This window comes from Balaenoptera physalus (assembly GCF_965194825.1).
Source record: "Balaenoptera physalus genome assembly, chromosome: 3".
NCBI lineage: Eukaryota > Metazoa > Chordata > Mammalia > Artiodactyla > Balaenopteridae > Balaenoptera > Balaenoptera physalus.
In genome coordinates this window covers 106199963-106222177 of record NC_138890.1, presented here as the reverse complement: position 1 = coordinate 106222177, position 22215 = coordinate 106199963, and positions in this window count along the sequence as shown.

Sequence of the window (22215 nt, the reverse complement as noted above, 5' to 3'; positions counted from 1 at the left end):
TATTATTTTCAGTAAGTTATCCAATATATCAAAATTGACACATTAAGCTTATGCACAATTAATCAAATTTTTGAAACTCATATCATTATAGGAGAAACACATGCAAGTTTTCAGTTGATTATTTAACCATAATTCATTGATTTTAGTTTTTCATTATAATTCTTCAAGTGTTTTACTATTAGCATCATTCTCTTAAAAATTGCTTTTCCTCCCACTAGGTAAAAAATTATGCGTGTGTGTGTGTGTAATGTGTGTAGTGTGTGTGTACACACACTACGCACACTACATACATATGAACTAGAATTTACAATTGAATTATTTAAGGATTATTTGCTGTTGAGAAGATCTTTCCTGGGGAAGCATGTTTTCTAGCATTTATATTACTGAATAGGGATTCTTTGGGTGACCTTAACTTTACACCCCACTAGAAGCAGAACTATAAGCAAAGCAACATACCTACACAACAAACATTTCCTTCCTCATCCTCCAAAAACAACTGTTCCCCTTAGTCCTTAAGAACAATTGTTTTTGTATTTCCTCATACGTGTTTATCCACAAGAATTGTATGTATACACAAACATACATACACAATATTTTTGGTTGCACACTCTCACATGTGCACAAGGACACACACATACAAACAAGGATACATTGCTCCTCTTTCTCTGGTACGTAAACATTTAAATGCACAAATGACTGTGAGGAAACAAATCCATTAAATGCCAATTGTTTGCACACAGTAATTTCGTTTTCAAATGAAGTTTTACGTAAAGATAGTTCTTAGTCTGCTGTTCCTTGTTCAACTGTAGTTTAAAGTTTCAAACATATTAAAATGAAATCATGTTGTCTGAGCCTCAGAGGTCTTTTTTCTGGGTGATCTTCTCACCAACTGTGTACATTCTGCATACATATATCTTCAGAACTGTTCATCTTTCTTTATGCCTGCCAGATGTCTCCAGTCTGTCTTAAAGTGAATATCCAAAATCAATGTGCCTAAAAGTAGATTTGGCATCTTTCCCCTCACACATGCACACCTTCTTATGTTCCCTCTCTAAGAAAGGGCATCTCCACCCAAACCAAAGATCCTGCTTTCATCCTAGGTACCTTCCTCTCTCTACTTCATTCTTTCCCTCATATCCAATTTGTCATCAAACTTTAGTCCTGCTAAACATATTCTCTCTCCTTTCAGACCATGAATTCTCACTAGATTTTGGTGATAGTTTCTTGATTTAGTTCCACTGTGTTCTTCCTATAAGCCCTTACCAATCCACCCTCCATCCTAGGGTCAAAATCATCTTTCTAATGCAGATATGATCATGTTGACCCCCCAAAAGTTACATGAATCATTCCATTACTGATGTCACTGTAACATGCAAAGGTCAGATAATTTAGTAACTTAAGGGCACGGAGACTCTTACCCTCTTATCTATTACTCTTTAAATTATACCATAATGTGATGTTCTAAAACAAAAGAAGAGTAGAATCATCAGTATGAAAGGCATTCCTACAATGCATGTTTTAGTTTAAGGAAGAAAACTAGATGCTGCTTTTTCTATTTGGTAGAAGGAACCAGTTGAGGCCCTCCTGAGTCAGCAATTGTGCAATACTGTCCTGACTATTTCAGGCTCTGATTTCTACAACTAGATATAGTGCTATAGTTTGCAAATCTTCACTTCACCAATTAACTGCCAATTTATTTGACTTCCCATAGCTTAGTCATTTCAACATAATTCCTGGAGCAAGGAGGCCTAGGCTCTCCTGCACCTAAGGTCTCTGTTTTCATTGAGAGCTGAGCATGTAGAAGGCTGTGTGCTGAGGGGCAGTCCCGCCACAACCGCTCTTCCACCACGAAGCTGTCATCAGCAACAGAGCCAAGCAGAGGAAGCAAGTTTACAAGATCACACCAACACCCCAGACCCCAGTCAGGCCTCTGGGGTTTCGAAAGCTTCAAATTCTGCCAAGAGCAAAGCCTACATATCCTGTTTCCTGTTCTACTATGGCCTTCTAGTTTATTCCCCAACTCCAATATCTGTCATTACTTACTGTAGTCATCACTGAAGGTGACAGTCAAATATTCTCCGCTTTACCCTCTGATATGCTGATTCCTATCGAACTCACACCTTATTCCTTAGGCACACTTCAACTCTGACTGCCCCTTTATTCTCATCTCTCCCTCTGATCTTATGAATTCATTTTTCTACACTATCAAAGACTTTTGCATTACTCTGCCTTTACAGGAACTTGGCTCTACCTGTGATTTGATTATTTTCTTCATGACACTTCACTAAACAACTTTTAGGGAAAGAGGAGAAGGCAGTGCACACTGTCTTTTTCTCATTGAAACTTTTATACCATTGTTTCAAACCATTTCTGAGAGCCTCTGTGTTCACCATTTGCCTTATGGTTTAAATTGCCACCTTAAGCATCCAAGACCCAATAGCCAATCTTGTACAGTGCTAGAATCTAGAATAACTTGCTAGATTACCATAGATTCACGACATATTTACTTGCCTATTTTCATATGTAAATATTTTAATGTCTATATGTATTCCCTTTTTCTAAAATAAATTGAATTTAAAGTATGAAAAGGACTGTTTTTATAAAAATTAATGTATGCAGTAGGTAACCCACAACTTCTTTGTTATACAGCCTAATGGATTACTTCATCACCATCATCACATTGTTGACATTCATCTCTAACCTCTAACCCTGGAGTTTACTCTGTCCCTAACATTTACTTTCACCTTAGGGTGAGACCCAGATTTAGGTACTGGTTATTTAAGACTAGGACCAGTCATGTGTCAGGAATGGGACAGAGGCCTAAGAACTGAACTCAGTGATGGGGTGGAGATCAAAGATGGAGTAACTGTCAAGTACATTTGAGTCTTAGGGATTTGTTGGAGGTCAAAAACGGAGTTAACCTCAGGGAGAACCTGAGGCTCAATGATGGGATAAACACCCCCCAAAATGTTGAACTCATTACCTGCTAATGCAAAAACTATGAAAGCTCATTGTTTTTTTCGGATCACGAAATGCCCATAATCTTAAAATGGTCTCCTTAATCACTTCTCCCTTACATATTTACTCACTATCTTCTACCACGCCAGCTCTTCTATCTCCCTGGACCTGAATGACATTCTACTGACCATTTCCTCCAACTTGATTTTCAAGCTCCTAAGCACTGCTGCAGAAGGTTGTGAATCTAAAATCATCTATGTCTACTATATACCTATATATCCTAACCCACTTCCGAGGAGCCTGTAGCTCACAGAACCTCTGATTTGACTTTGTATGAATCCTCCTTGTCACATTGCCATTCAATGTTGTCTCCAAAGTTTTCTAACACGCTCATGCCCCAAAGCCATGCTGTACTTTCCCTTTGTTCTACAATTAGAATCACTTCTTTATTGCCATCCGAGATATCTTCTGTGAGTTCCTTCAATGTTCATTCTGTCCATGTCAGAATTTCGTTTTAAATCATCCAGTTCTCCTTCCTTCTCGCCTCAGATAAAGGATACTCTTACCCTTTACAATATTACACCTTGTACATTAACCACCATCTCTTCCCATCAATTTCAGCACTGATTGCTCAACTTACCTTCACCTTCAGTCACAAAAAGCGTTTAATGTGTGCATATGTGTATGAATGAATGAATGAATGAATGAATGAATAGCTTTTCTGTCCCCTCACTACCATTTGTTTGTGGGCCAGAGATATTTTATGAACACTACAAAAGCATGTTCTATTCTCAGCTGGCTGATGTCCTTGCATTGGCACTTCCCGCTCCAGTATTGCAGCTGTAGAGTGTGGGCATCAGTCAGCACATGGTGACGGTTTACTGGTTCTACCTTTTACTCCTTGGTCACATATCTGAGCTGGACACCAGGGTCAAACACTAGGCAATGAGGGCTGACTTGGCTGAGACATTTTATCCACTGTAGAAGTTTGAGGGTGGGGCTGTGGATTTCTCTGAGGCCTAAGCAGTGGCCAGATTAAGCCATGTTCAATTTCTGGGCTGGTTTTATCACAAGCCTTTTGTAATTTTCAAGGAAGTTGGAGCTGGGGTTGGTGAATTTTTTAAAAACCAATCTATGGTTTAAAAAAATGTGGTTGTATTGACTCTATTAATTGAGATTTTCCTCTGAAATGTGTTGAACAAATCATAATTCTTAATAGTTTTGTTTAACTAGAAGATATAAACAGATTGTATGAAAAAAGGATTTTAAAAAATCAAGAAAACCAAGAATTTGAGGAACGTTTTATACCTATGCAGAGTCCATTTTACAGTTTAAGTCTTATCAAGAATAGGTATTGTGTTTTATATGCATTTAATTTAAACACTCATAAAATACTGAACTTATCTATGATACTGATTTATATTCTAACACTGGAAATAAAACAAGATTATTTTTCTTTCTTTTGCAAAGAGCAAAGGGTTTCAGAATCGAGTTTGTCTTCAAGCAGCAGCAAAGGCTTGCTGACAAGATATTTTGGAACAACTTGCTATTAGGAAGGAAGTATGAGTGGGAGGATGAGAAATAGCTCATGCCCATATGACACATACAAGTTGTGAATGTGTTAGAAGTCCATGATGTAGAACATAAAAGGGTGTAACAATTTATCTCAGTGACATAAAGGACCTTATTCTAATCTTTTGTTTTTACAACTCTATTCTGAATTAGATTTTCTCTCTCTCTCTCTCTCTTCTGTTCTATTTACCTCAATCAGGTCATATGCTGATGGTTATAAACATTACAATTTATAACAACATGAGAAAATGTAGAACCTGTCAAAATATCTTGAACAAACGGCATGGACTTTCATGTCGAAGCTATTTGCCCTTGTTATTCTAGGTATATGGCAAAATCGTTGCTGCATGAGAAATATCAGTGAATTTCGTCCTCTTTTTCATTTAATAATAATTTATACTTTTAGCATTTCTTTATCTGAAACTGTCACAAGGGCTTTATATGCAAGCTTCTCTGCATCCCACAGAAATTGGTAGTAAAAATATACTGTCAAATTACTATCCCAGAACAAAAGATGATCAAGTGATTCTTTTCCACACTGTAGTACCCACAAATTGGAAATCCATCCCATAATTTGTTCAACAAACAGTTATTGAGCTTCTATAATTTTCAAAACTCTTTGACAGCTGCTTGAGGAATTTGTGAGAACCATGGTGTTCCTACTTTTGAGGACTTTCGAGTCTACTCTGAGCCAAAAGCCTCTGTAATCCCAGTTTCACCTCAGCTATATCTCCTACATATATACTTTTTTATATCCTCTAGCAAAGAGCCTCTTTCCTTAGTCCCTTTTAATACTCTGAATTTCCATATGGAACAAAGTTTTGTCAGTCTTCTGTAACAGTAATATATTTACTTATACAAGTAGCCTGAATAGCTTGTAAGACTTCGGGTTCTCTGAGGACAGGAACAATACCTTATATGTCTATCTTCTGAAATACATTAGTACCTAGTACCTTAACCTTTGTAATGTAATGTGAAATATTTTATACCCATATCACAAGGCAGTTTACAGGGAATGCCAGATGGATGGTGCAGATAATTACGAGTTATGGGTTATAAAGAAGTTATAAAGAAGATGTGTTATCTATCTATCTATATCTACACACATACATACAATGGAATACTACTCATCCATAAAAAAGAATGAAATAATGCTATTTGCAGGAACATGGATGGACCTACAGATTATCATACTAAGTGAAGTAAGTCAGACAGAGAAAAGCAAATATTATATGATATCACTTATATGTGGAATCTAAAATATGATACAAGTGAACTTATTTACAAAACAGAAACAGACTCAAAGACATCAACAAACTTACGGTTACCGAAGGGGAAAGCAGGGGAAAGGATAAATTAGGAACTTGGGATTAGCAGATACACACTACTATACATAAAACAGATAAACAACAAGGTCATACTGTATAACACAGGGAAATATATTCAATATCTTGTAATAACCTAAAATGAAAAAGAATATATGTATACATATAACTGAATCATTTTGCTGTACACCAGAAACACAACATTGTAAATAAACTATACTTCAATAAAAAAAGAATTAAAAAAAAAAAAGAGTTGTGGGGAAAAAAAGGAGGGGAAGGCAATTTCCAACCTGAGGCCATATAGAAATGCTAATGGGGAGGTAGTATTTGAATTATAAATGGATTGATACCCTTTGATTCATAACATTAATATGTTTACCTCTCCAAGGTTTTTTTTGTTTGTTTTTTTAAATAAATTTATTTATTTTATTTATTTTTATTTTTGGCTGTGTTGGGTCTTCATTGCTGCACGCGGGCTTTCTCTAGTTGCAGTGAGCGGGGGCTACTCTTCGTTGTGGTGCACGGGCTTCTCCGGTGTCTTCTCTTGTTGCAGAGCATGGGCTCTAGGCACACGGGCTTCAATAGTTGTGGCACGCAGCCTCAGTAGTTGTGGCTTGTGGGCTCTAGAGGGCAGGCTCAGTAGTTGTGGCTTACGGGCTCTAGGGCGCAGGCTCAGTAGTTGTGGCACACGGGCTTAGTTGCTCCGCGGCATGTCGGATCTTCCCAGACCAGGCCTCAAACCCGTGTCCCCTGCATTGGCAGGCAGATTCTAACCACTGTGCCACCAGGGAAGCCCTGCCCCTCCAAGTTTTAAAATTTAAATTACCAAGTTAGCCAATGGGAAAAGAAGACATTCACAATCTATTTTTTGTTTGTACAGGTTACAAAAGTAATACACATTTTTTTCAATTATATCTTGTATATTATTTCAGTTATGGATTTATTCCATCCCAAAATTTAGTGAGAAAAGCAACAACATTTTATTTTGTTTATACTTTGGTGGGTCATGAATTCAGTCAGGGCATAGCAAAGATGGCTTGTCTTCTCTACATGATGTCTGGGTCTCAGCCAAGGTGGCTCAAACAGCTAGACATAGCTGAGATGGTCTGCCTGGGGCCGCCGTTCTTTCTGCCTGTCACTAGAATTGCTTGGTTCTTCTCCACATTGTTCTTGCAGGCACCAGCCCCTGGGCTGGGGTGCCTGACACAGTTAGGGGCTCGCTGGCAACTCCATTTTCACTTCAGCCTCTCTATGTAGTTAGCTTGGAGGTCCTCATAGCAAGATGGTCTTAAGGTGTACGTGGTATCGGGAAAACTTCAGTGCACATTCCCATTCAAAAGGAGGGAATGAGAAGTCAGTAGTAGTCACCAGTCCATAGCAGTTCTGAAATCCAGCTAGGACAATGATGCCAGTTCCTTAATTAGAAGTTAGAGCCCAGTCGTGCTCCCTGGGAATTGTTTCCTATGTTTTTATTAAAAAAAACAAACAAGGGCTTCCCTGGTGGCGCAGTGGTTGGGAATCTGCCTGCCAATGCAGGGGACACGGGTTTGAGCCCTGGTCTGGGAAGATCCCACATGCCGCGGAGCAACTAGGCCCGTGAGCCACAATTAACTGAGCCTGTGCGTCTGGAGCCTGTGCTCCGCAACGAGAGGCCGCGATAGTGAGAGGCCCGCGCACCACGATGAAGAGTGGCCCCCACTTGCCGCAACTGGAGAAGGCCCTCGCACAGAAACGAAGACCCAACAGAGCCATAAATAAATAAATTAAAAAAAAAAAAAGAAATACAACCAAATTCATTTAAAAAACAAACAAAATATATATATATATATTTGCCCTTGCCATTATGTTTATTAGTTTTTAATTTTTAAAAATTTTATTGGAGTATCGTTGTTTTATAATGTTGTGTCAGTTTCTACTGTACAGCAAAGTGAATCAGCTATACATATACATATGTTTCCTACGGTTTTAAACTCCACTCTCCAACCTACTGGATCTACACTTGGACTCATCCTTCCTTTCCACAGGAAATGGCCCAGGATTGCAGCTGTTTAACTTTCTTAGGTTGCTCTTCACCCATAGAAAGTTTGGGAAGCCTATGATATTTTTATTTTGAACCAGCTCCCTTCCATTTAATTCAATTTGTCAGTCCTTCCACCAACATAATTGGCTTTCTCAGGAATGTTACTGATGTTTATACTTCCCACAAATCTCTTTGAAACTGGTCACTCTCTATCTTGGGCTGAGAGTCAGTAGAAAGGGTGAAAGGGTCTAAGAGGCAAATTTACTAGCTCTTTTTTTTTAGGTCTAGTGGAGAGGGTCTGTGAGGCATATGATTCAATCAACCTTCAGTCTCAACAAAGGGTTAGAGCTTCATTCTCAACCCCATCTTTAAACTGAGATGATATTCTACTAGTAGGTCCCTGGATTTGGTCAGTACCCTGAGTCCATTTCTTACTTTGTGAACCTTAGTCTACATGGTTAACTGAACTTGACCCTCTATAATCCCTCTAAATTGTGCTAAAATACTAAATACTTCCTTCCTAAGTTTATCTTTCTTTTCTCATATCTACCACACATAGTTAGAAGAAGCCAGTTAGCACTTTCAACATTCTCCTTAGCCAGATCAATGAGTTCCTTAGGTATTCTTTCTATTTACCACATTTCCACAGGTAAGATAATATTTCTGCCAGTACATAACTTAAGCCCCCTTCCTCCGACTTCCAATAATAGTTTCTATATTGTCCTTCTTGTCTTCCCTAACAGACTCTTTAGGTCCTTGCAGTGTCTATCACCAGTGTCAAAGTGATTGCCACATGTTTTAGCTTTTATGACAAAGAAACCCAGTTCTGGTGCCAATAGCTGTATCAGTCAGAATTCAATCAGGTATGCAGAAGTACTGTGCATATTAGGAAAAAGAAATGGGTAAGAGGAATCAGAACTTCAACAACTGCGAGGGAAGCTAAGAATGTAAAAGTCCAAAAAAAAGCAGTCATAATACCAGAGAACACTAACTAGCCAGCCCTGACACAGGTTAACGAGTTGGTTCCTATGTGGAAATCTGGAAGCTGTGCACATTCAGCTGAGAATCTGGGTCACGAAGGGAGGGGGAGGCAGGTGTAGAAATCCGTGGAAGGTTATTGGCTCTTCATGGCTGTTGTCTCTGTGAGTTCACAGCAAAGCATGTGGCGGTACGCCCAGGGCTGCTGTTGGCCAATAGATGTGTCAGTCAGGCAGGAGAGCTAGACATAGGGGAGAGAGGGGAAAAGCTGGAAAGCACCTACAGCTCTGTACCTGCCTCTCATTGCCTCTAACTGATGGTGACCACTAGGGTGTATTGACTCTGTTTTGCTTCCACCTTCCAGAATGCACGCAACATTACATTGGTCAGCTAGAACCCAGAACCACATATGGAAGGAGCTGACAACAGAACAGTATGTAACTGTGGTGATTGAAGAAAATGGGAAATTTATAAAAACAGGTAAAGAAGCAGAATAAAAGTAACCCATATACTCAGTACTGAGAGATAAATGCTATTAACATGGAACAGATTCTCATCTTTTTTCGGAAACATTTCTAATTCATTATAGGAGAGTTAGCACCAGCAATCTGCTTATGAAGTATGACACAGTGATTAAGGGCCCAGGTTTTGGGTTGCTTTGCTAGGTTTGAATAGTAGATTCCTCACTAATAACTGTATCACCTTTGGGCAAAATAATGAACACTTGTTCCCTCTGTTTATTTTATCTAAAATGAGGATAAAAATAGTACCTACATGTGTTAGGTAGAATATGGTCTTCTAAAGATGTCCATGCCCTAATCCCCAGAACCTATGAATATGCTAGGTTTCATGGTAAAGGGGAATTAATATTAAAGATGGAATTAAGTTTGCTAATCAGCTGACTATGAGATGGGTAGTTTATACTGAATTATCCAGGTGGAACCCCAGTGTGACCACAAAATTTGTCATAAGTAGGAGAGGCAGGAGAGAAAGAACCGGAGATATGGTAGTCTGAGAAGACTCAGCCTGACCTGCCTGCCTTTGAAGATGGAGAAATGGTGCCACAAATGAGGAAGGAAGGCTAGAAAGCATCTAGAAAAGAGAAGAAAATGGATTATTCCTTAAAGCCTCCAGAAGGAACATAGTCTTGCCAACACCTTGAGTTTAGCCCAATGAGACCCGGTGAACTGCAAGAGAAGAAACTTGTGTTGTTTTAAATCACTAAGGTTTTGATAATTTGTTACAGCAAGAATAGGAAATTAATATGTGAATTCATGGGATTGTTGTGAGAATTAAATGAGATGATACGTGTAATCATGATTAAAATAGATCCTCGTACATGGTAACTGTTCAATAAATGTGATTATTTTCTAGAAAAAATTATAATTATATATGTCATACATATAATTATAATTCGATGTTATATGTATATATAATCTCCTGTTGTTGCACAGTTAAGTTGTATTCAATTTTCTGTTATTAGAAAAATACTTCAATGGAAAAACTCTATGGAGACCTGTCTGTCTTCATGCCTATTACAGACTAAGTGGCTAATATGATGTTGGACACATAATAGGGGTCTATGAATATTCATTAATAGATAAATAAATAAATGATTTGTGCCTATGTATTTTTTCACATTTGTCTTTTGTCTTTAGGCTAGATTCCCAGACATGGAATTACTGGATCAAAATGAGCTGAACATTTTCATGCTCTTTATACCTACTGCCAAATGGATTTTCGGAAAGGTTACACCAATTTACACTCCCACAGCATTGTATGAATGTGACTTTGTCATCTTACCCATACTAACACTCAGTATCCTACATTTTAAAATCTCTGATAACCTTTTGCCTGTTTTTATCATTCCTTTAATTGTCTCTTATTTATAATGTTGAAAAACTCATTAATGGTTATTTTATTTATTATTGGTCATTTTTATAATTTCTTCTGTAAATTCTTTGATGGTTATTTTCAAATTACAAGTTATATTAAACATAAGAAACATAAGAAAGGTACAGAAAATAATAAGCCCTTCTGAACCCACTGGCAAAATTTGACAAATGTTAGCAATTTTACAATATTAGCTTCATTTATTGATTTATTTATTTTTGAAACAGAATGTTTTAACTATATTTGAAATGTCTTCTATTCTCCTTTCTCCCCCCACCCTCTTCCTAGGGAGCACTTACTTCTGCAGATCCTTGTTTATGTTTTTGTTTCTTTTATGTGTTCACCTACAACACACATGCATTCACTGTTAGTATGTGTGATTCTTTTCCTCATATTATCTATTTGCTTTTCCAGATAGTATTTTCAGTCAGTATTTTTCATTTGAATCAATTAGTTCTTTGTGTCATTGGATTTTAACTCTTTGCTTGTCATATTTGCTGTACACATTTTCCAGTTAGTCATTTTAATCATATTTGTTTCTAAATTGATTTCTAACTGATCACATTTCTTTGAAAGTCAGTTACTTCAACTGATTTTTTATTGTGTAGAATTAGTACTAAAATTGTATGGTTTTCATTCATGTATTTGGTTTGATGGCAAAGCATCACAGTAGTAATTATTAACGTTTTCTGATTTATAATTTCTAATCTTAGAATGTACTGCCATAAGTGGAGACTTGAAGGCAGCTATTAAAACCTGTTATCATCTGATTATTTTAATGTGGAATTTGCAAAACTTAAGATCTCTAAAGGTCTTATGTCTTAATTCTCTCTTTTTACAATCTTATAGTGGAGGATGAAATGATAGTGATTTCATTAATTAAAATTTATCAAAAGAAAAAAAATTCCAGAGACAATTTAATATTCATCCAATTTCAAGTAATACTGGTAGAACACAATTTTCTGAGCTATTAAAAGTAAAGGAGTGAAACGTGAGCTTTTCAGTGGTAAGCTCCCCTGATCTTAATGGAAAGGTGCTAGAATTCATTGAACATTGTTTAAGGGTGTTACATTTTCCTGAAAAATAAAAATGAATTTAATCAAATAGATGTAGGTATAATAAAATGGCTTCCTAGTATACACAGGCAAGAGGTTATAAAAGAAAATGTATTCAGGACTTGTGACTTAAAAATAAAAAAAACTTTATGTTAAAAAATCAGATGGAATTATTACATAATTTGTCAGTACTTCCACTAAACCCGTAACATATCGTCAGTGGGTAAAAATCTAGGAGCCACCTTCTAATAAGTTTTTTTTAGATGCAAACTACCACAAAAGAGAGGCAAAAATGAACCAATACTTTGTTGTGTGCATTTGTGGAGAAAGAGATGATTTCCCCTTGCCCCCTGGAAACATATAAAAATATAACCACTTGTCGGAATAAAAGAATAAGTGTAATTTTAAAATCTCTCATTGGAAAGTGTGTTCAGTGTACAGTAGCTCTGTTTATGAATGTTCAGAAATCTGCAGGCAGAGCTAAAGGGATATATTTCCACCTTTGAAAATAGCAATTACCTAATATAAAAGTGTTTAAAATTTTGAACTTATGCCCATAAAACAAAACAATAAAAAGCGGCTGCATCTAATGTTATAACTTTGAACAGAGATATAATAAAAGCAAAACAAAAACTGAAGCATTAACAGCTAGAAATTAGATTTAGCTGATACTACCATGTGGAAACATTTCATTTAAATATATGTGAACTTTTAATACATTTCAATAAAACAAACATACAGGCACAATTAAGCCTACACTTATTAAGTAATAATAAATACAAGAAATTAAAATGTGTTTTGGTGAACTCTCTGTTAAGAATGTACAACCACTTAACCTATCCACTCTGATTTTAAATCAGCACCCTTCAGCTTTCCCTCAGCCAGCTCTGCTGGAAACTGGCAAAGAGCACAAATGGAGACTAAACTTAGATTCTATTGCTTTCCTCCAAACGGCTCATCAATTTAAAATACTCGGGCAAATAAAACTGACAAGTGGCTTTCTACACTGAAAATACCTAAGAGCTATGGAAATGTTAATAATTTGTCTTTTACTTCTCTATTCATGTAAATAAGAAAGGTCACAAATTTCGAAAGAGATAAGGCACTATTTTGGGAAACAGTTTCAGGAGTGGAAACATTAGAAGGTAGGCTATTTATAAGCTGTAACTTTCTATAATCTGATGTAAATACGTATTGGCAGTGGAATAGCCAGACTTGAATTTGAAAACTTGCTACTGTTATTCAGAAAGCTTGCTACTGTTTCATTATGATTTATTTTTCTGTCAGGATTAACATATATGGCAGGCTATCTTTAGTAACCTGACCTAATGGTCTCTTTCATCTACTCCTTCCCAAATCCACCCTACTGGAGGGAACCTTTCCCAAGTGCCCTGGGAAGAAATCTCCTTGGGAAATTCTTCAGAAGGCTATTTAGAGAACACATGGTGACTGAAATAGTTTCTGAGGAGATGCATTGGCTTTTCTTGAGGGAGGGACTGTCTGGGACTCCCTTGCCAGATTCTTCTGTGGATACTTCTTTGCTCTCTCTGGTCTTTAGCCTGGTGGAACTTTATTCCATTAGATTTAAATAATTTTTTTTTTTTACAGAAAGAAATTTCACATTAAATACTCATTTATAGTAAGAAGTATGGAAAAGAAGTAAAAAGGGAAAACTGAAGGAAGGAATGGGAGGATGTGACTGGAATTCTAAAAGTTTAGAAAGCATTAGAAATGTAGAGTTCTGGGTGCCACCAACTGGACACTGGGATGGAAACTAGAGAATGCCTCTATGACACTTTTTGCTAGCAGCTCTTGAACAGTAGAAAGATGAAGACATATTTTAATAAATGCATATTTTGGGTGAGATCTAGCCTGTCTGGCAGAGATTGGAAAATAAGGGAGTCTGAATTTTTAATTACACTTGTAACCTACATCTTATTAATTTCTAAATAGTTTTGTCTCTAACCCATTAGCAAATAGATTCCCCTATGAACAATATAGTTCTAAAGATATTGACTTAATTTCCAAGGACGTTGTATTCTCATTTTGTTGTGTCTTTTTCTTCCAGGCCCACAGGCAGCATCCCTACTGGGTCCAGTCATTTGTGTTGTGACAGCCATGATCTTTTAAAAATAAGCTTACATTTTTTAAAAGAAACTTTTAAATTAGGTCTCTCCTAAAGCTTTCCACAGACATCCAGTTGTCCAGGTCTTGCAATTAATCATGAAAATAACATGCAGAAAATGAATAAAGTGCATAGACTAACGTGGAAACTTCTACTATCTCTCCAATACTAGCCTCAATTTCAGAACTGATAATGGGAAATATCTTGTTGATTGAGACTGATAATATCCAATTCAGGTCTTTCCATCAGGAAGACAAAGATGCTCCAAGTCAAATATTATCTTTATAAAGAAAAGAAGGAGAGGCTCAAACGACAGGCTCAGCTCCTGACTAATTGCCACAAGAATACAATGTGTGGCTTTGCTGCTAGAGAGCTAAATTGGCACACTGTACCTTCTTGTTGGAATTAAAAGATGGCTGGGGGGGGAATACAAGAATACTCTTATAAAAAAAGTTAGGAGGTAATCTCGTTATAAGTTTTCCAAACTTCCCTACTGAATGTTTGTTCCAAACTTTATTTAAATAGCATGTTACAGCGATACCTCATTTACATGGTATGTCAAAGTGTTATAATTTCCACATTTCTAGAATCCCAGGTCCAAGACAGCATTGCATAATGAAGGGAAAGGATACAAGATTTCTAGGAATGAATTTCAGTGTAAATAATAATCAGTGATTCTATCAACCTTCCAAGGACAATGAGGAATCTATGATGTAGTGTTTATTATATGTGCACTGTTTTTACCTTCTATGGATTTCAGCACTTCCCGTAAACATGGAATAGGGCTTTATTATACGATGGAGTATTTTTTAATTCTGTTATTTTTTTTTTTTTTTTTTTTTTACATTTGTGTTCTATCACAAAATTCATCTAAGCATAGAAATGGTTGTTTCTCATTGGGGAGTTTATCTGCCAAAATGTTATTGCTATAGGAAATGTATGTCACATTGGATTATCACTTGGCACTACCAAGCCAGAACAGTGTGAGCTTTAAACTTGGTTTAAAGAAATCTAATTAGTATCAACTGAAAGAGAAGATCCCTAAAGATATTTCTTTTTTACTTTTCCTAATATAAAAGGTGATTTGTGATCAAATTGTTAATCTATAATCATTTTTGCTACTCAAAATCAAATTTGACAGTTTTGGAACATATCATTCTTAATAATAGTCAAATTTCCTTAAAACAAAATTAAAAATATAGAAGTGGGGGGAAACGAAATGAATAGAAAATATTATTCTTAGTGAAAAGCAGCTGTGAGGGAATTAGTGAATGAAAATATTATAAGACCGTAAAGCACTTGTAACTCTATTCAGTACAGTTCTCCAGACAAATTTATTGTTGTTTTATTTATTCAATCAATAATAATTTATTGAGTAACTACTATGAGCCGGGTACCGTGTTAATGAAGAAAAGGCAAAGACACTATGAAGACTGCAAAGACTACAAATAAGACTTTATCATTGCCTTTACCCACTTTATGATCCAATCTTGGGGCAGACATATATATATACATATATATATAAACTAGCTTCAATCTTGAACAAAATTCAGTAGGAGTATGTGTGTGTGTATGTTTTATATATAGACATACCTACATATTTGCACATATATACACACATTCATACATATATTAGAATATATTTGCACACACATATTTGCACATATGCACAAGTAAAAGGATGAGATAAAAAACACAAACAGCATGCTGCTCTTTGGAATCTGACACACCTGAATGTTACTTGATCCATGCAGAGCCTCAATTTCCTTATCTACAAATGCCTCCCTCAGAGGATTTCTGAAAGTATTAAAAGGGATAAGAGATGCAAAGCATTTAGCTCAGGGTCTGTCATATAAAAGCAGTAAGAGAGCTATAGCTGTTATTAATTATTATTATTATTTTGTTTTATTTTGGGCAACTTCTTGGAGGAGGCAGTGTAGAAGCCGATGTAGACGTGAATGTAAAGGAGTACTATCAGGAAAATGAAGTAATATGAAAATAGTATATCCTAAGTGGAGAAGGAGAAAGTCATTCAAGAACAGGTATGAACTTCTATTACCACCAAATAGTATATGCCAATTTACTATACCATCTGAAATAGTAGAAAATTGTAAGGGCAAAAAGAGGGTGTTTTTTTTTTTTTTTAAATTCGTGTTTACTTTGAAATAAAGATTTCAGCTTAGATGTACTTAAAATACACTAGAGAAATTAAAATATAATTAGCGAGGAAGATACATTATTTATTCAGAAATGTATACTGAAGATGAGGAAACAACAGGAACTTAAGGCATTATCCATAATTTCAAATTTAAAAAATACATTTTTTTTGTGCTTAAAAATACAGAAAATATTTTGGTTATAAGCAGAATATAGAACCAACTTGTCCCATTACACACACACACACACACACACACACACACACACACACACACACTTTCTCTCTGTGCATCTCCCTCTCTCTCTCTTTCTCTTTTACTAATATCTCACATTTCTGCTCATTTATTTTTTCTTTTGATCTAGCTTGTCCATAATTCAAATCTTGTCCTTTGGGGTGACTTCTTTCAGATAGTGAGAGAGATGAGAATTTATATTTAAATTGAGAGTCTTTGTGGTACAGAATTTCACTTATACATTAACTTAAAGGTGTGAGTTTTAGGCAGGGTCCTTTTGGAAAATTTCTATGAAAGTATTTTACAGAGTGAGCTTTGAAGCATTATAATTACTTTGGGCATGACATCTGGGAGTGGTATTTTGAGAACAGCAGGCTTCTGTAAAATATACACACACATATATGTAACTATAACTACAATGTTATAGACAAAGTTAGGTAGGTGCTACTTTATACATATATAATACTTGAAAAATAGGAATTGATATATAGAAAAATAGATGATAGATTATAGAGATAGAGATAAGAAATCAAAGTCCATTTTACACAAGCTGCTCATTCATGAGCCCTGGCTACTGAGGGTCTCCTGAGTGTTTGGATAACTGAATATCACTTCCTCTCTCTTATAGATCGTTTGTCTTCTACTTATTGAGTCAAAGTGAGTTAATGACTTTATAGAGTTTTATCATAGGCAGTTTTACAAGAGTAGACTTATACTGGCTTTCATCCTTAAATTATGCCCACCCCACCCCGTAACTCTCCTTGTTGAATTCTTACCCTTTTTAGCAGTACAATCTCAAATGCCAGCCCTGCCACAAGGTCTTCCTGACACTTCAGACTTTTTAGATCCCTATAAATTGCCACAGCATTTTGTTTGTTCTTTTGGAATAATGTGACTTTGTCACGTCTTTTTGTGTTTGTGTGGGGGGGGGGATGAAGTATTTCTTCCCTTTCCAGAAATTGTTGGGGGGAAAATCTAGCATGTACCATGCCCTTTTTTTAAAATGTATTTTTAAATCTATTATTTATTTATTTATTTATTTTTGGCTGTGTTGGGTCTCTGTTGCTGCACGCGGCCTTTCTCTAGTTGCGGAGATCGAGGGCTACTCTTCGTTGCGGTGCGCGGGCTTCTCACTGCGGTGGCTTCTCTTGTTGTGGAGCACAGGCTCTAGGCCCACGGGCTCCAGTAGTTGCAGCATGTGGGCTCAGTAGTTGGGGCATGCGGGCCCTAGAGCACACGGGCTTCGGTAGTTGCGGCACGTGAGCTCTAGGGCGTGTGGGCTTCAGTAGTTGTGGCGCATGGGCTTGTTGCTCCGTGGCATGTGGGATCTTCCCAGACCAGGGATCAAACCTGGGTCCCCTGAATTGGCAGGCAGATTCTTAACCACTGCACCACCAGGGAAGTCCCCGTACTTCACTCTTGATAAACATTTGTCTAGTTGCATTGAACTGAATTGAATTGAATTTGTAGGCAACTTGTAAGCTGACTGGTTTAACAGAACCTTTCTAAAAGCCCATCTATCTGCTCTATTATTTATGTTTTATCCTCCTAATCCTAGTTATATGTATACAGCTATAAGTAAATTCATTTCTTCATGTATTCAAATTCCTAGTCTTTTATTAGTTTTTCTGAGTATAGTTATGTCATTTATCAAAAAACATTATTGTAAAAAGTTCATACTAACAAGCATCTAGCACTATTCTATTGTACTCCATGCAACTGTCATATTTTAAATGGTTTAATGATAGGAAGGCACACATCTTTCGAGTATTTTTTATCAGCCTATTTATCAGTATTCGTATTTTTTTGAGGTATATGAATCGATGTATAGGCATGTAAATGTTAACATCATTGTGAACCAACAAAGTGTGTAATACTTTAAAACGTTATAGCAACATAGTGAAGAGTTAAAACAATTCCATTGATTTTTATTTCTAGCTCTTAATGCATCACTGGTCTTCTTCCTTTCATGAGTCAATTTCCTTTACTACTCTTGCTCATTCAGGAGAAATGTTTTCTAGCATAGTTCTATTACCCTCACTAATAATTAAAATATATGTGAGTATCCTGGTGCTTAGCTGTAATGATATCTCCAGAATCAATGTCAATGGAACTACCATTTGTGGGAAACTGCCGTATACTTTTGCTTTCCAAAAGTCATTTTTGGTACCCTCCTTTGATTAAGAGTCCATGTTTCACTCAAACAGAAGTCTATCCTGAAATTCTGGTCCATTACATAATTTTCAGAAGCTGGAAGAAAAGCATTTGCATCATTTCTGTTCCCAGATCTGTTCAATATATACTCCCAGTCTGTCATGCCTGAAATTAATTTTTTACAATCTGGATCTTTACTATATGCTAAAAATTCAGTACAAAAAAGGACCTCCTTCTGCAGAGAATATGTAAGCCAGAACACTATGTTCCATCTTTATAATGAAACACATAGCTCCTATCAAAAGGCAAATTTTTTGTTTCAAAATGTTTGAAGAGAATAATGCTTTAAAAGATTTCAAATGCTTATGCTTACTTTTGTGAAAGTGAAAAGATTTCTATCTCAAATATATTTTAGCCTGAATCATATAATTTGTGTGTAACCTGAACTACTTTTTATTTATTTCAAGCTATTTCCCTCTCTGTATTTCATGCTTCTGAAGTTGGAAAACAAAAGCAAATAACTATAAAAATAGTTTCTCTCAAAATATTCAGATTCAAGTGTATGACTATTAAAAATGCATACTGATTCTTAATATCAATCTAGTTTTAAACAAATGAAAATATACCATTTTGACTCATTAATCATGAAGCTTATCACACTCACACCTAAAACTCTTGTTTTCCCAAAAGTATAAAATCAATTCTATTGATTTTTTTAAACAAGTAGAGTAGTCCTAAAAAGTAAATTTCAAATATCAGAAAGAGAAAATATGATAACATTAAATACAAGGCAAACAAACAAAAAACCTTTGTATGATCTTGGGAAAATTATTTACCTCTGAGAGTGTGCTCATTCTTCTGTTAAATGGGGATAGGCAAATATGAAGATATAATAAAATAAGGCATATAATGGCCATAACACAGGACCCGGATTAAAGTCTTCCTTCTCTTATTTTTCCTCCTTCTCCTCCTCTGCAACTCCTCTTCCCCTCATTTCCTTTTCTCCTATTCCTTATTCTTCTTTAATTTCAAAAATAGAAATTTTTGAGGCTTCAGAAATGTATAGCATTTGACTTGGATCCAGGATTCAAACTAAGACATATATCACACCAAAGCCATTCTTCTCCCTAACAATTAATTTCCTCTAGAGCTTCCATTGATTTCTGCATAGTGAATTTGTCACAGACTGATTATAAGAACAATAAAACTTTCTGTTGTTTTTGACAAATACTATATTTCTGAAAATGTTTGCCTCATACTTTTGGGTATTATATTGTTTGGTGCATGGGTGTTTGTTAATGTTTGGCCTTTATAATTTTTCAAACCTAAATAATAAATAATAGACTTCTTTAGTTGATATAGTGCTTTTTGCATTAACTTCTAATTTGTTTAATAATAATACTAACACTCATATCATGGCTTTCTACAAAGTTTATTAATAAATATTTGTCATTATTTTATTTTTAACTTCTTGGATTCGTTTTGTCCTGAATCCATATCTTAAATGTAGCTAGCATTTTCCCCCAATTCAATCTGATATTTTTTATTATTTGTACTTTATTTCCATTCATCTTTATATACGTACAGCTCTTCATCATCTATTGCATATTTTTACTAGTTAGATTTAAGTTATAATTCCTTTTGATGTTTACATTATGTTGACTAATTTAAGGCACTGCACAAATATCCTTATTCCACAATTATATATATTGGTCTAAATTTTTATGGCATATAAAGAATACCATGCTAGCTGGATAGCTATATGTAAATCAATGAAATTAGAACACTCTCTCATACCATACACAAAAGTAAACTCAAAGACCTAAATATAAGACATAACACCATAAAACTCCTAGGAGAGAATATAGGCAAAACATTCTCGGACATAAATCATAGGAATATTTTCTTAGATCATTCTCCGAAGGCAAAGGAAATAAAAGCAAATATAAACAAATGGAACCTAATCAAGCTTAAAAGCTTTCACACAGCAAAGGAAACCATCAACAAAATGAACAGACAACCTATGGAATGGGCAAAAATATTCGCAAAAGATGCACCCAACAAGGTAATTTAATAACCAAAATATACGAACAGCTCATAGAACTCAATATCAAAAAAACAAACAACCCAATCAAAAAACAGGCAGAAGACCTAAATAGACATTTCTTCAAAGAAGACATACACGTGGCCAAGGGGCAGATGAAAAGATGCTCCCTCCACATTGCTAATTATTAGAGAAATGCAAATCAAAACTACAAGGAGGTATCACCTCACACTGATCAGAATGGCTATCATCAAAAGTCAGAGAATGACAAATGTTATATGATATTAATTATATGTGGAATCTAAAAAATAATACAAGTGTATCTATATACAAAACAGAAACAGACTCACACACATAGAAAACAAACTTATGGTTCCCAAAGGGGAAAGGGAGGAGGAGAGGGATAAATTAGAAGTATGAGATTAACAGATACAAACTACTACTTATAAAATAGATAAGCAACAAAGATTTACTGCATAGCACAGGGAACTATATTCAATATCTTGTAATAACCTATGGAAAATAATCTGAAACACATACGTATAACTGAATCACTTTGCCGTGCACTTGCAGCTAACACAATATTGTAAATCAACTATACTTCAATTTTACAAAAATACTGTGCTTTTGCACAATGCCTCTCCCTGCTCTTTTAATTTTTCACTGATTTTATCTATATATTTGACAGCCTTGTTTTTCTTTTTGTATTATGATTACCGTTGTTTGTCCCACTAGTTGTTGAAAGTAAGTTTTCTTGGATTGCTTAACCCATGAAAGTCCACTTCTCTGATGTAGCTAGGCATCACAAACTGATCACAAAGGGGCACTATTTAAGTCATTTGGCTGCATGTAGCTGAAAACTCAGTTCACAGTGGCATAAGTAAACAAAATGTTTATTTTTGTCATATCACCATATTCTGGAGATGAGAACTCCAGGACTCTTATGGTAGCTTTTCCAGGACCTGAAGGACTTGGTCTCCTTCAAGTTTTTCACTCAGCTGAGTTTAGCATAATCTTTTGCCATTGGCCTTGTCATTCCCTCTGCTTGTAAGATGGCTAGACACTGCCAGCATTGTATCTGAATCCTGAGGAAAATGAATATTAAAAGGCCTTCTAAGTCTTTCCCTTTAAAAGCTTTTTTCCAAAGCTTCATTGGAAAATTCTACTTATATTTCATTGTGCCAGAACTTTGTCAACTCGCATTTTTGTTCATAGGAGAGGCTAAGGAATGTTGTATTTTATCTGGGAACATTGTTGCCCCATATGAAATCATTGTTGCCCTTTACAAAAATCATAAAGATGCAGAGAAAAGATACCGCATAGGCAAGCAGCAAAGTCTGCCAAGCGAGCTAACTCTCATGTTAATATCACATGATTCTGCTCTCCCCCCCCACCCACCCGCTGCCACTGCTGATTGGTTGTGTGGTGATCCCCTAACGTTGGTTCAAACAGACTTTCATGGGTGTCAATTGGGAATCATGGTTCAAAGAGAAGAGTTAATCTCTGTTGGGTGCTGGTGCTACGAACCGGGGCTGGGATGCTCTCTGTCTACCATACATATACTGAAATAGGGACAGTCTGGGGAAGGAAAGAGGAACAGAACCTGAAATTGCTCAGCAGAAAGTTTCAGAACTGAAATATCACGTAGTCTCAGTAAGACAAAGAGCAATTCCTCCCTCTGTTCCTTCAACACATTACTCT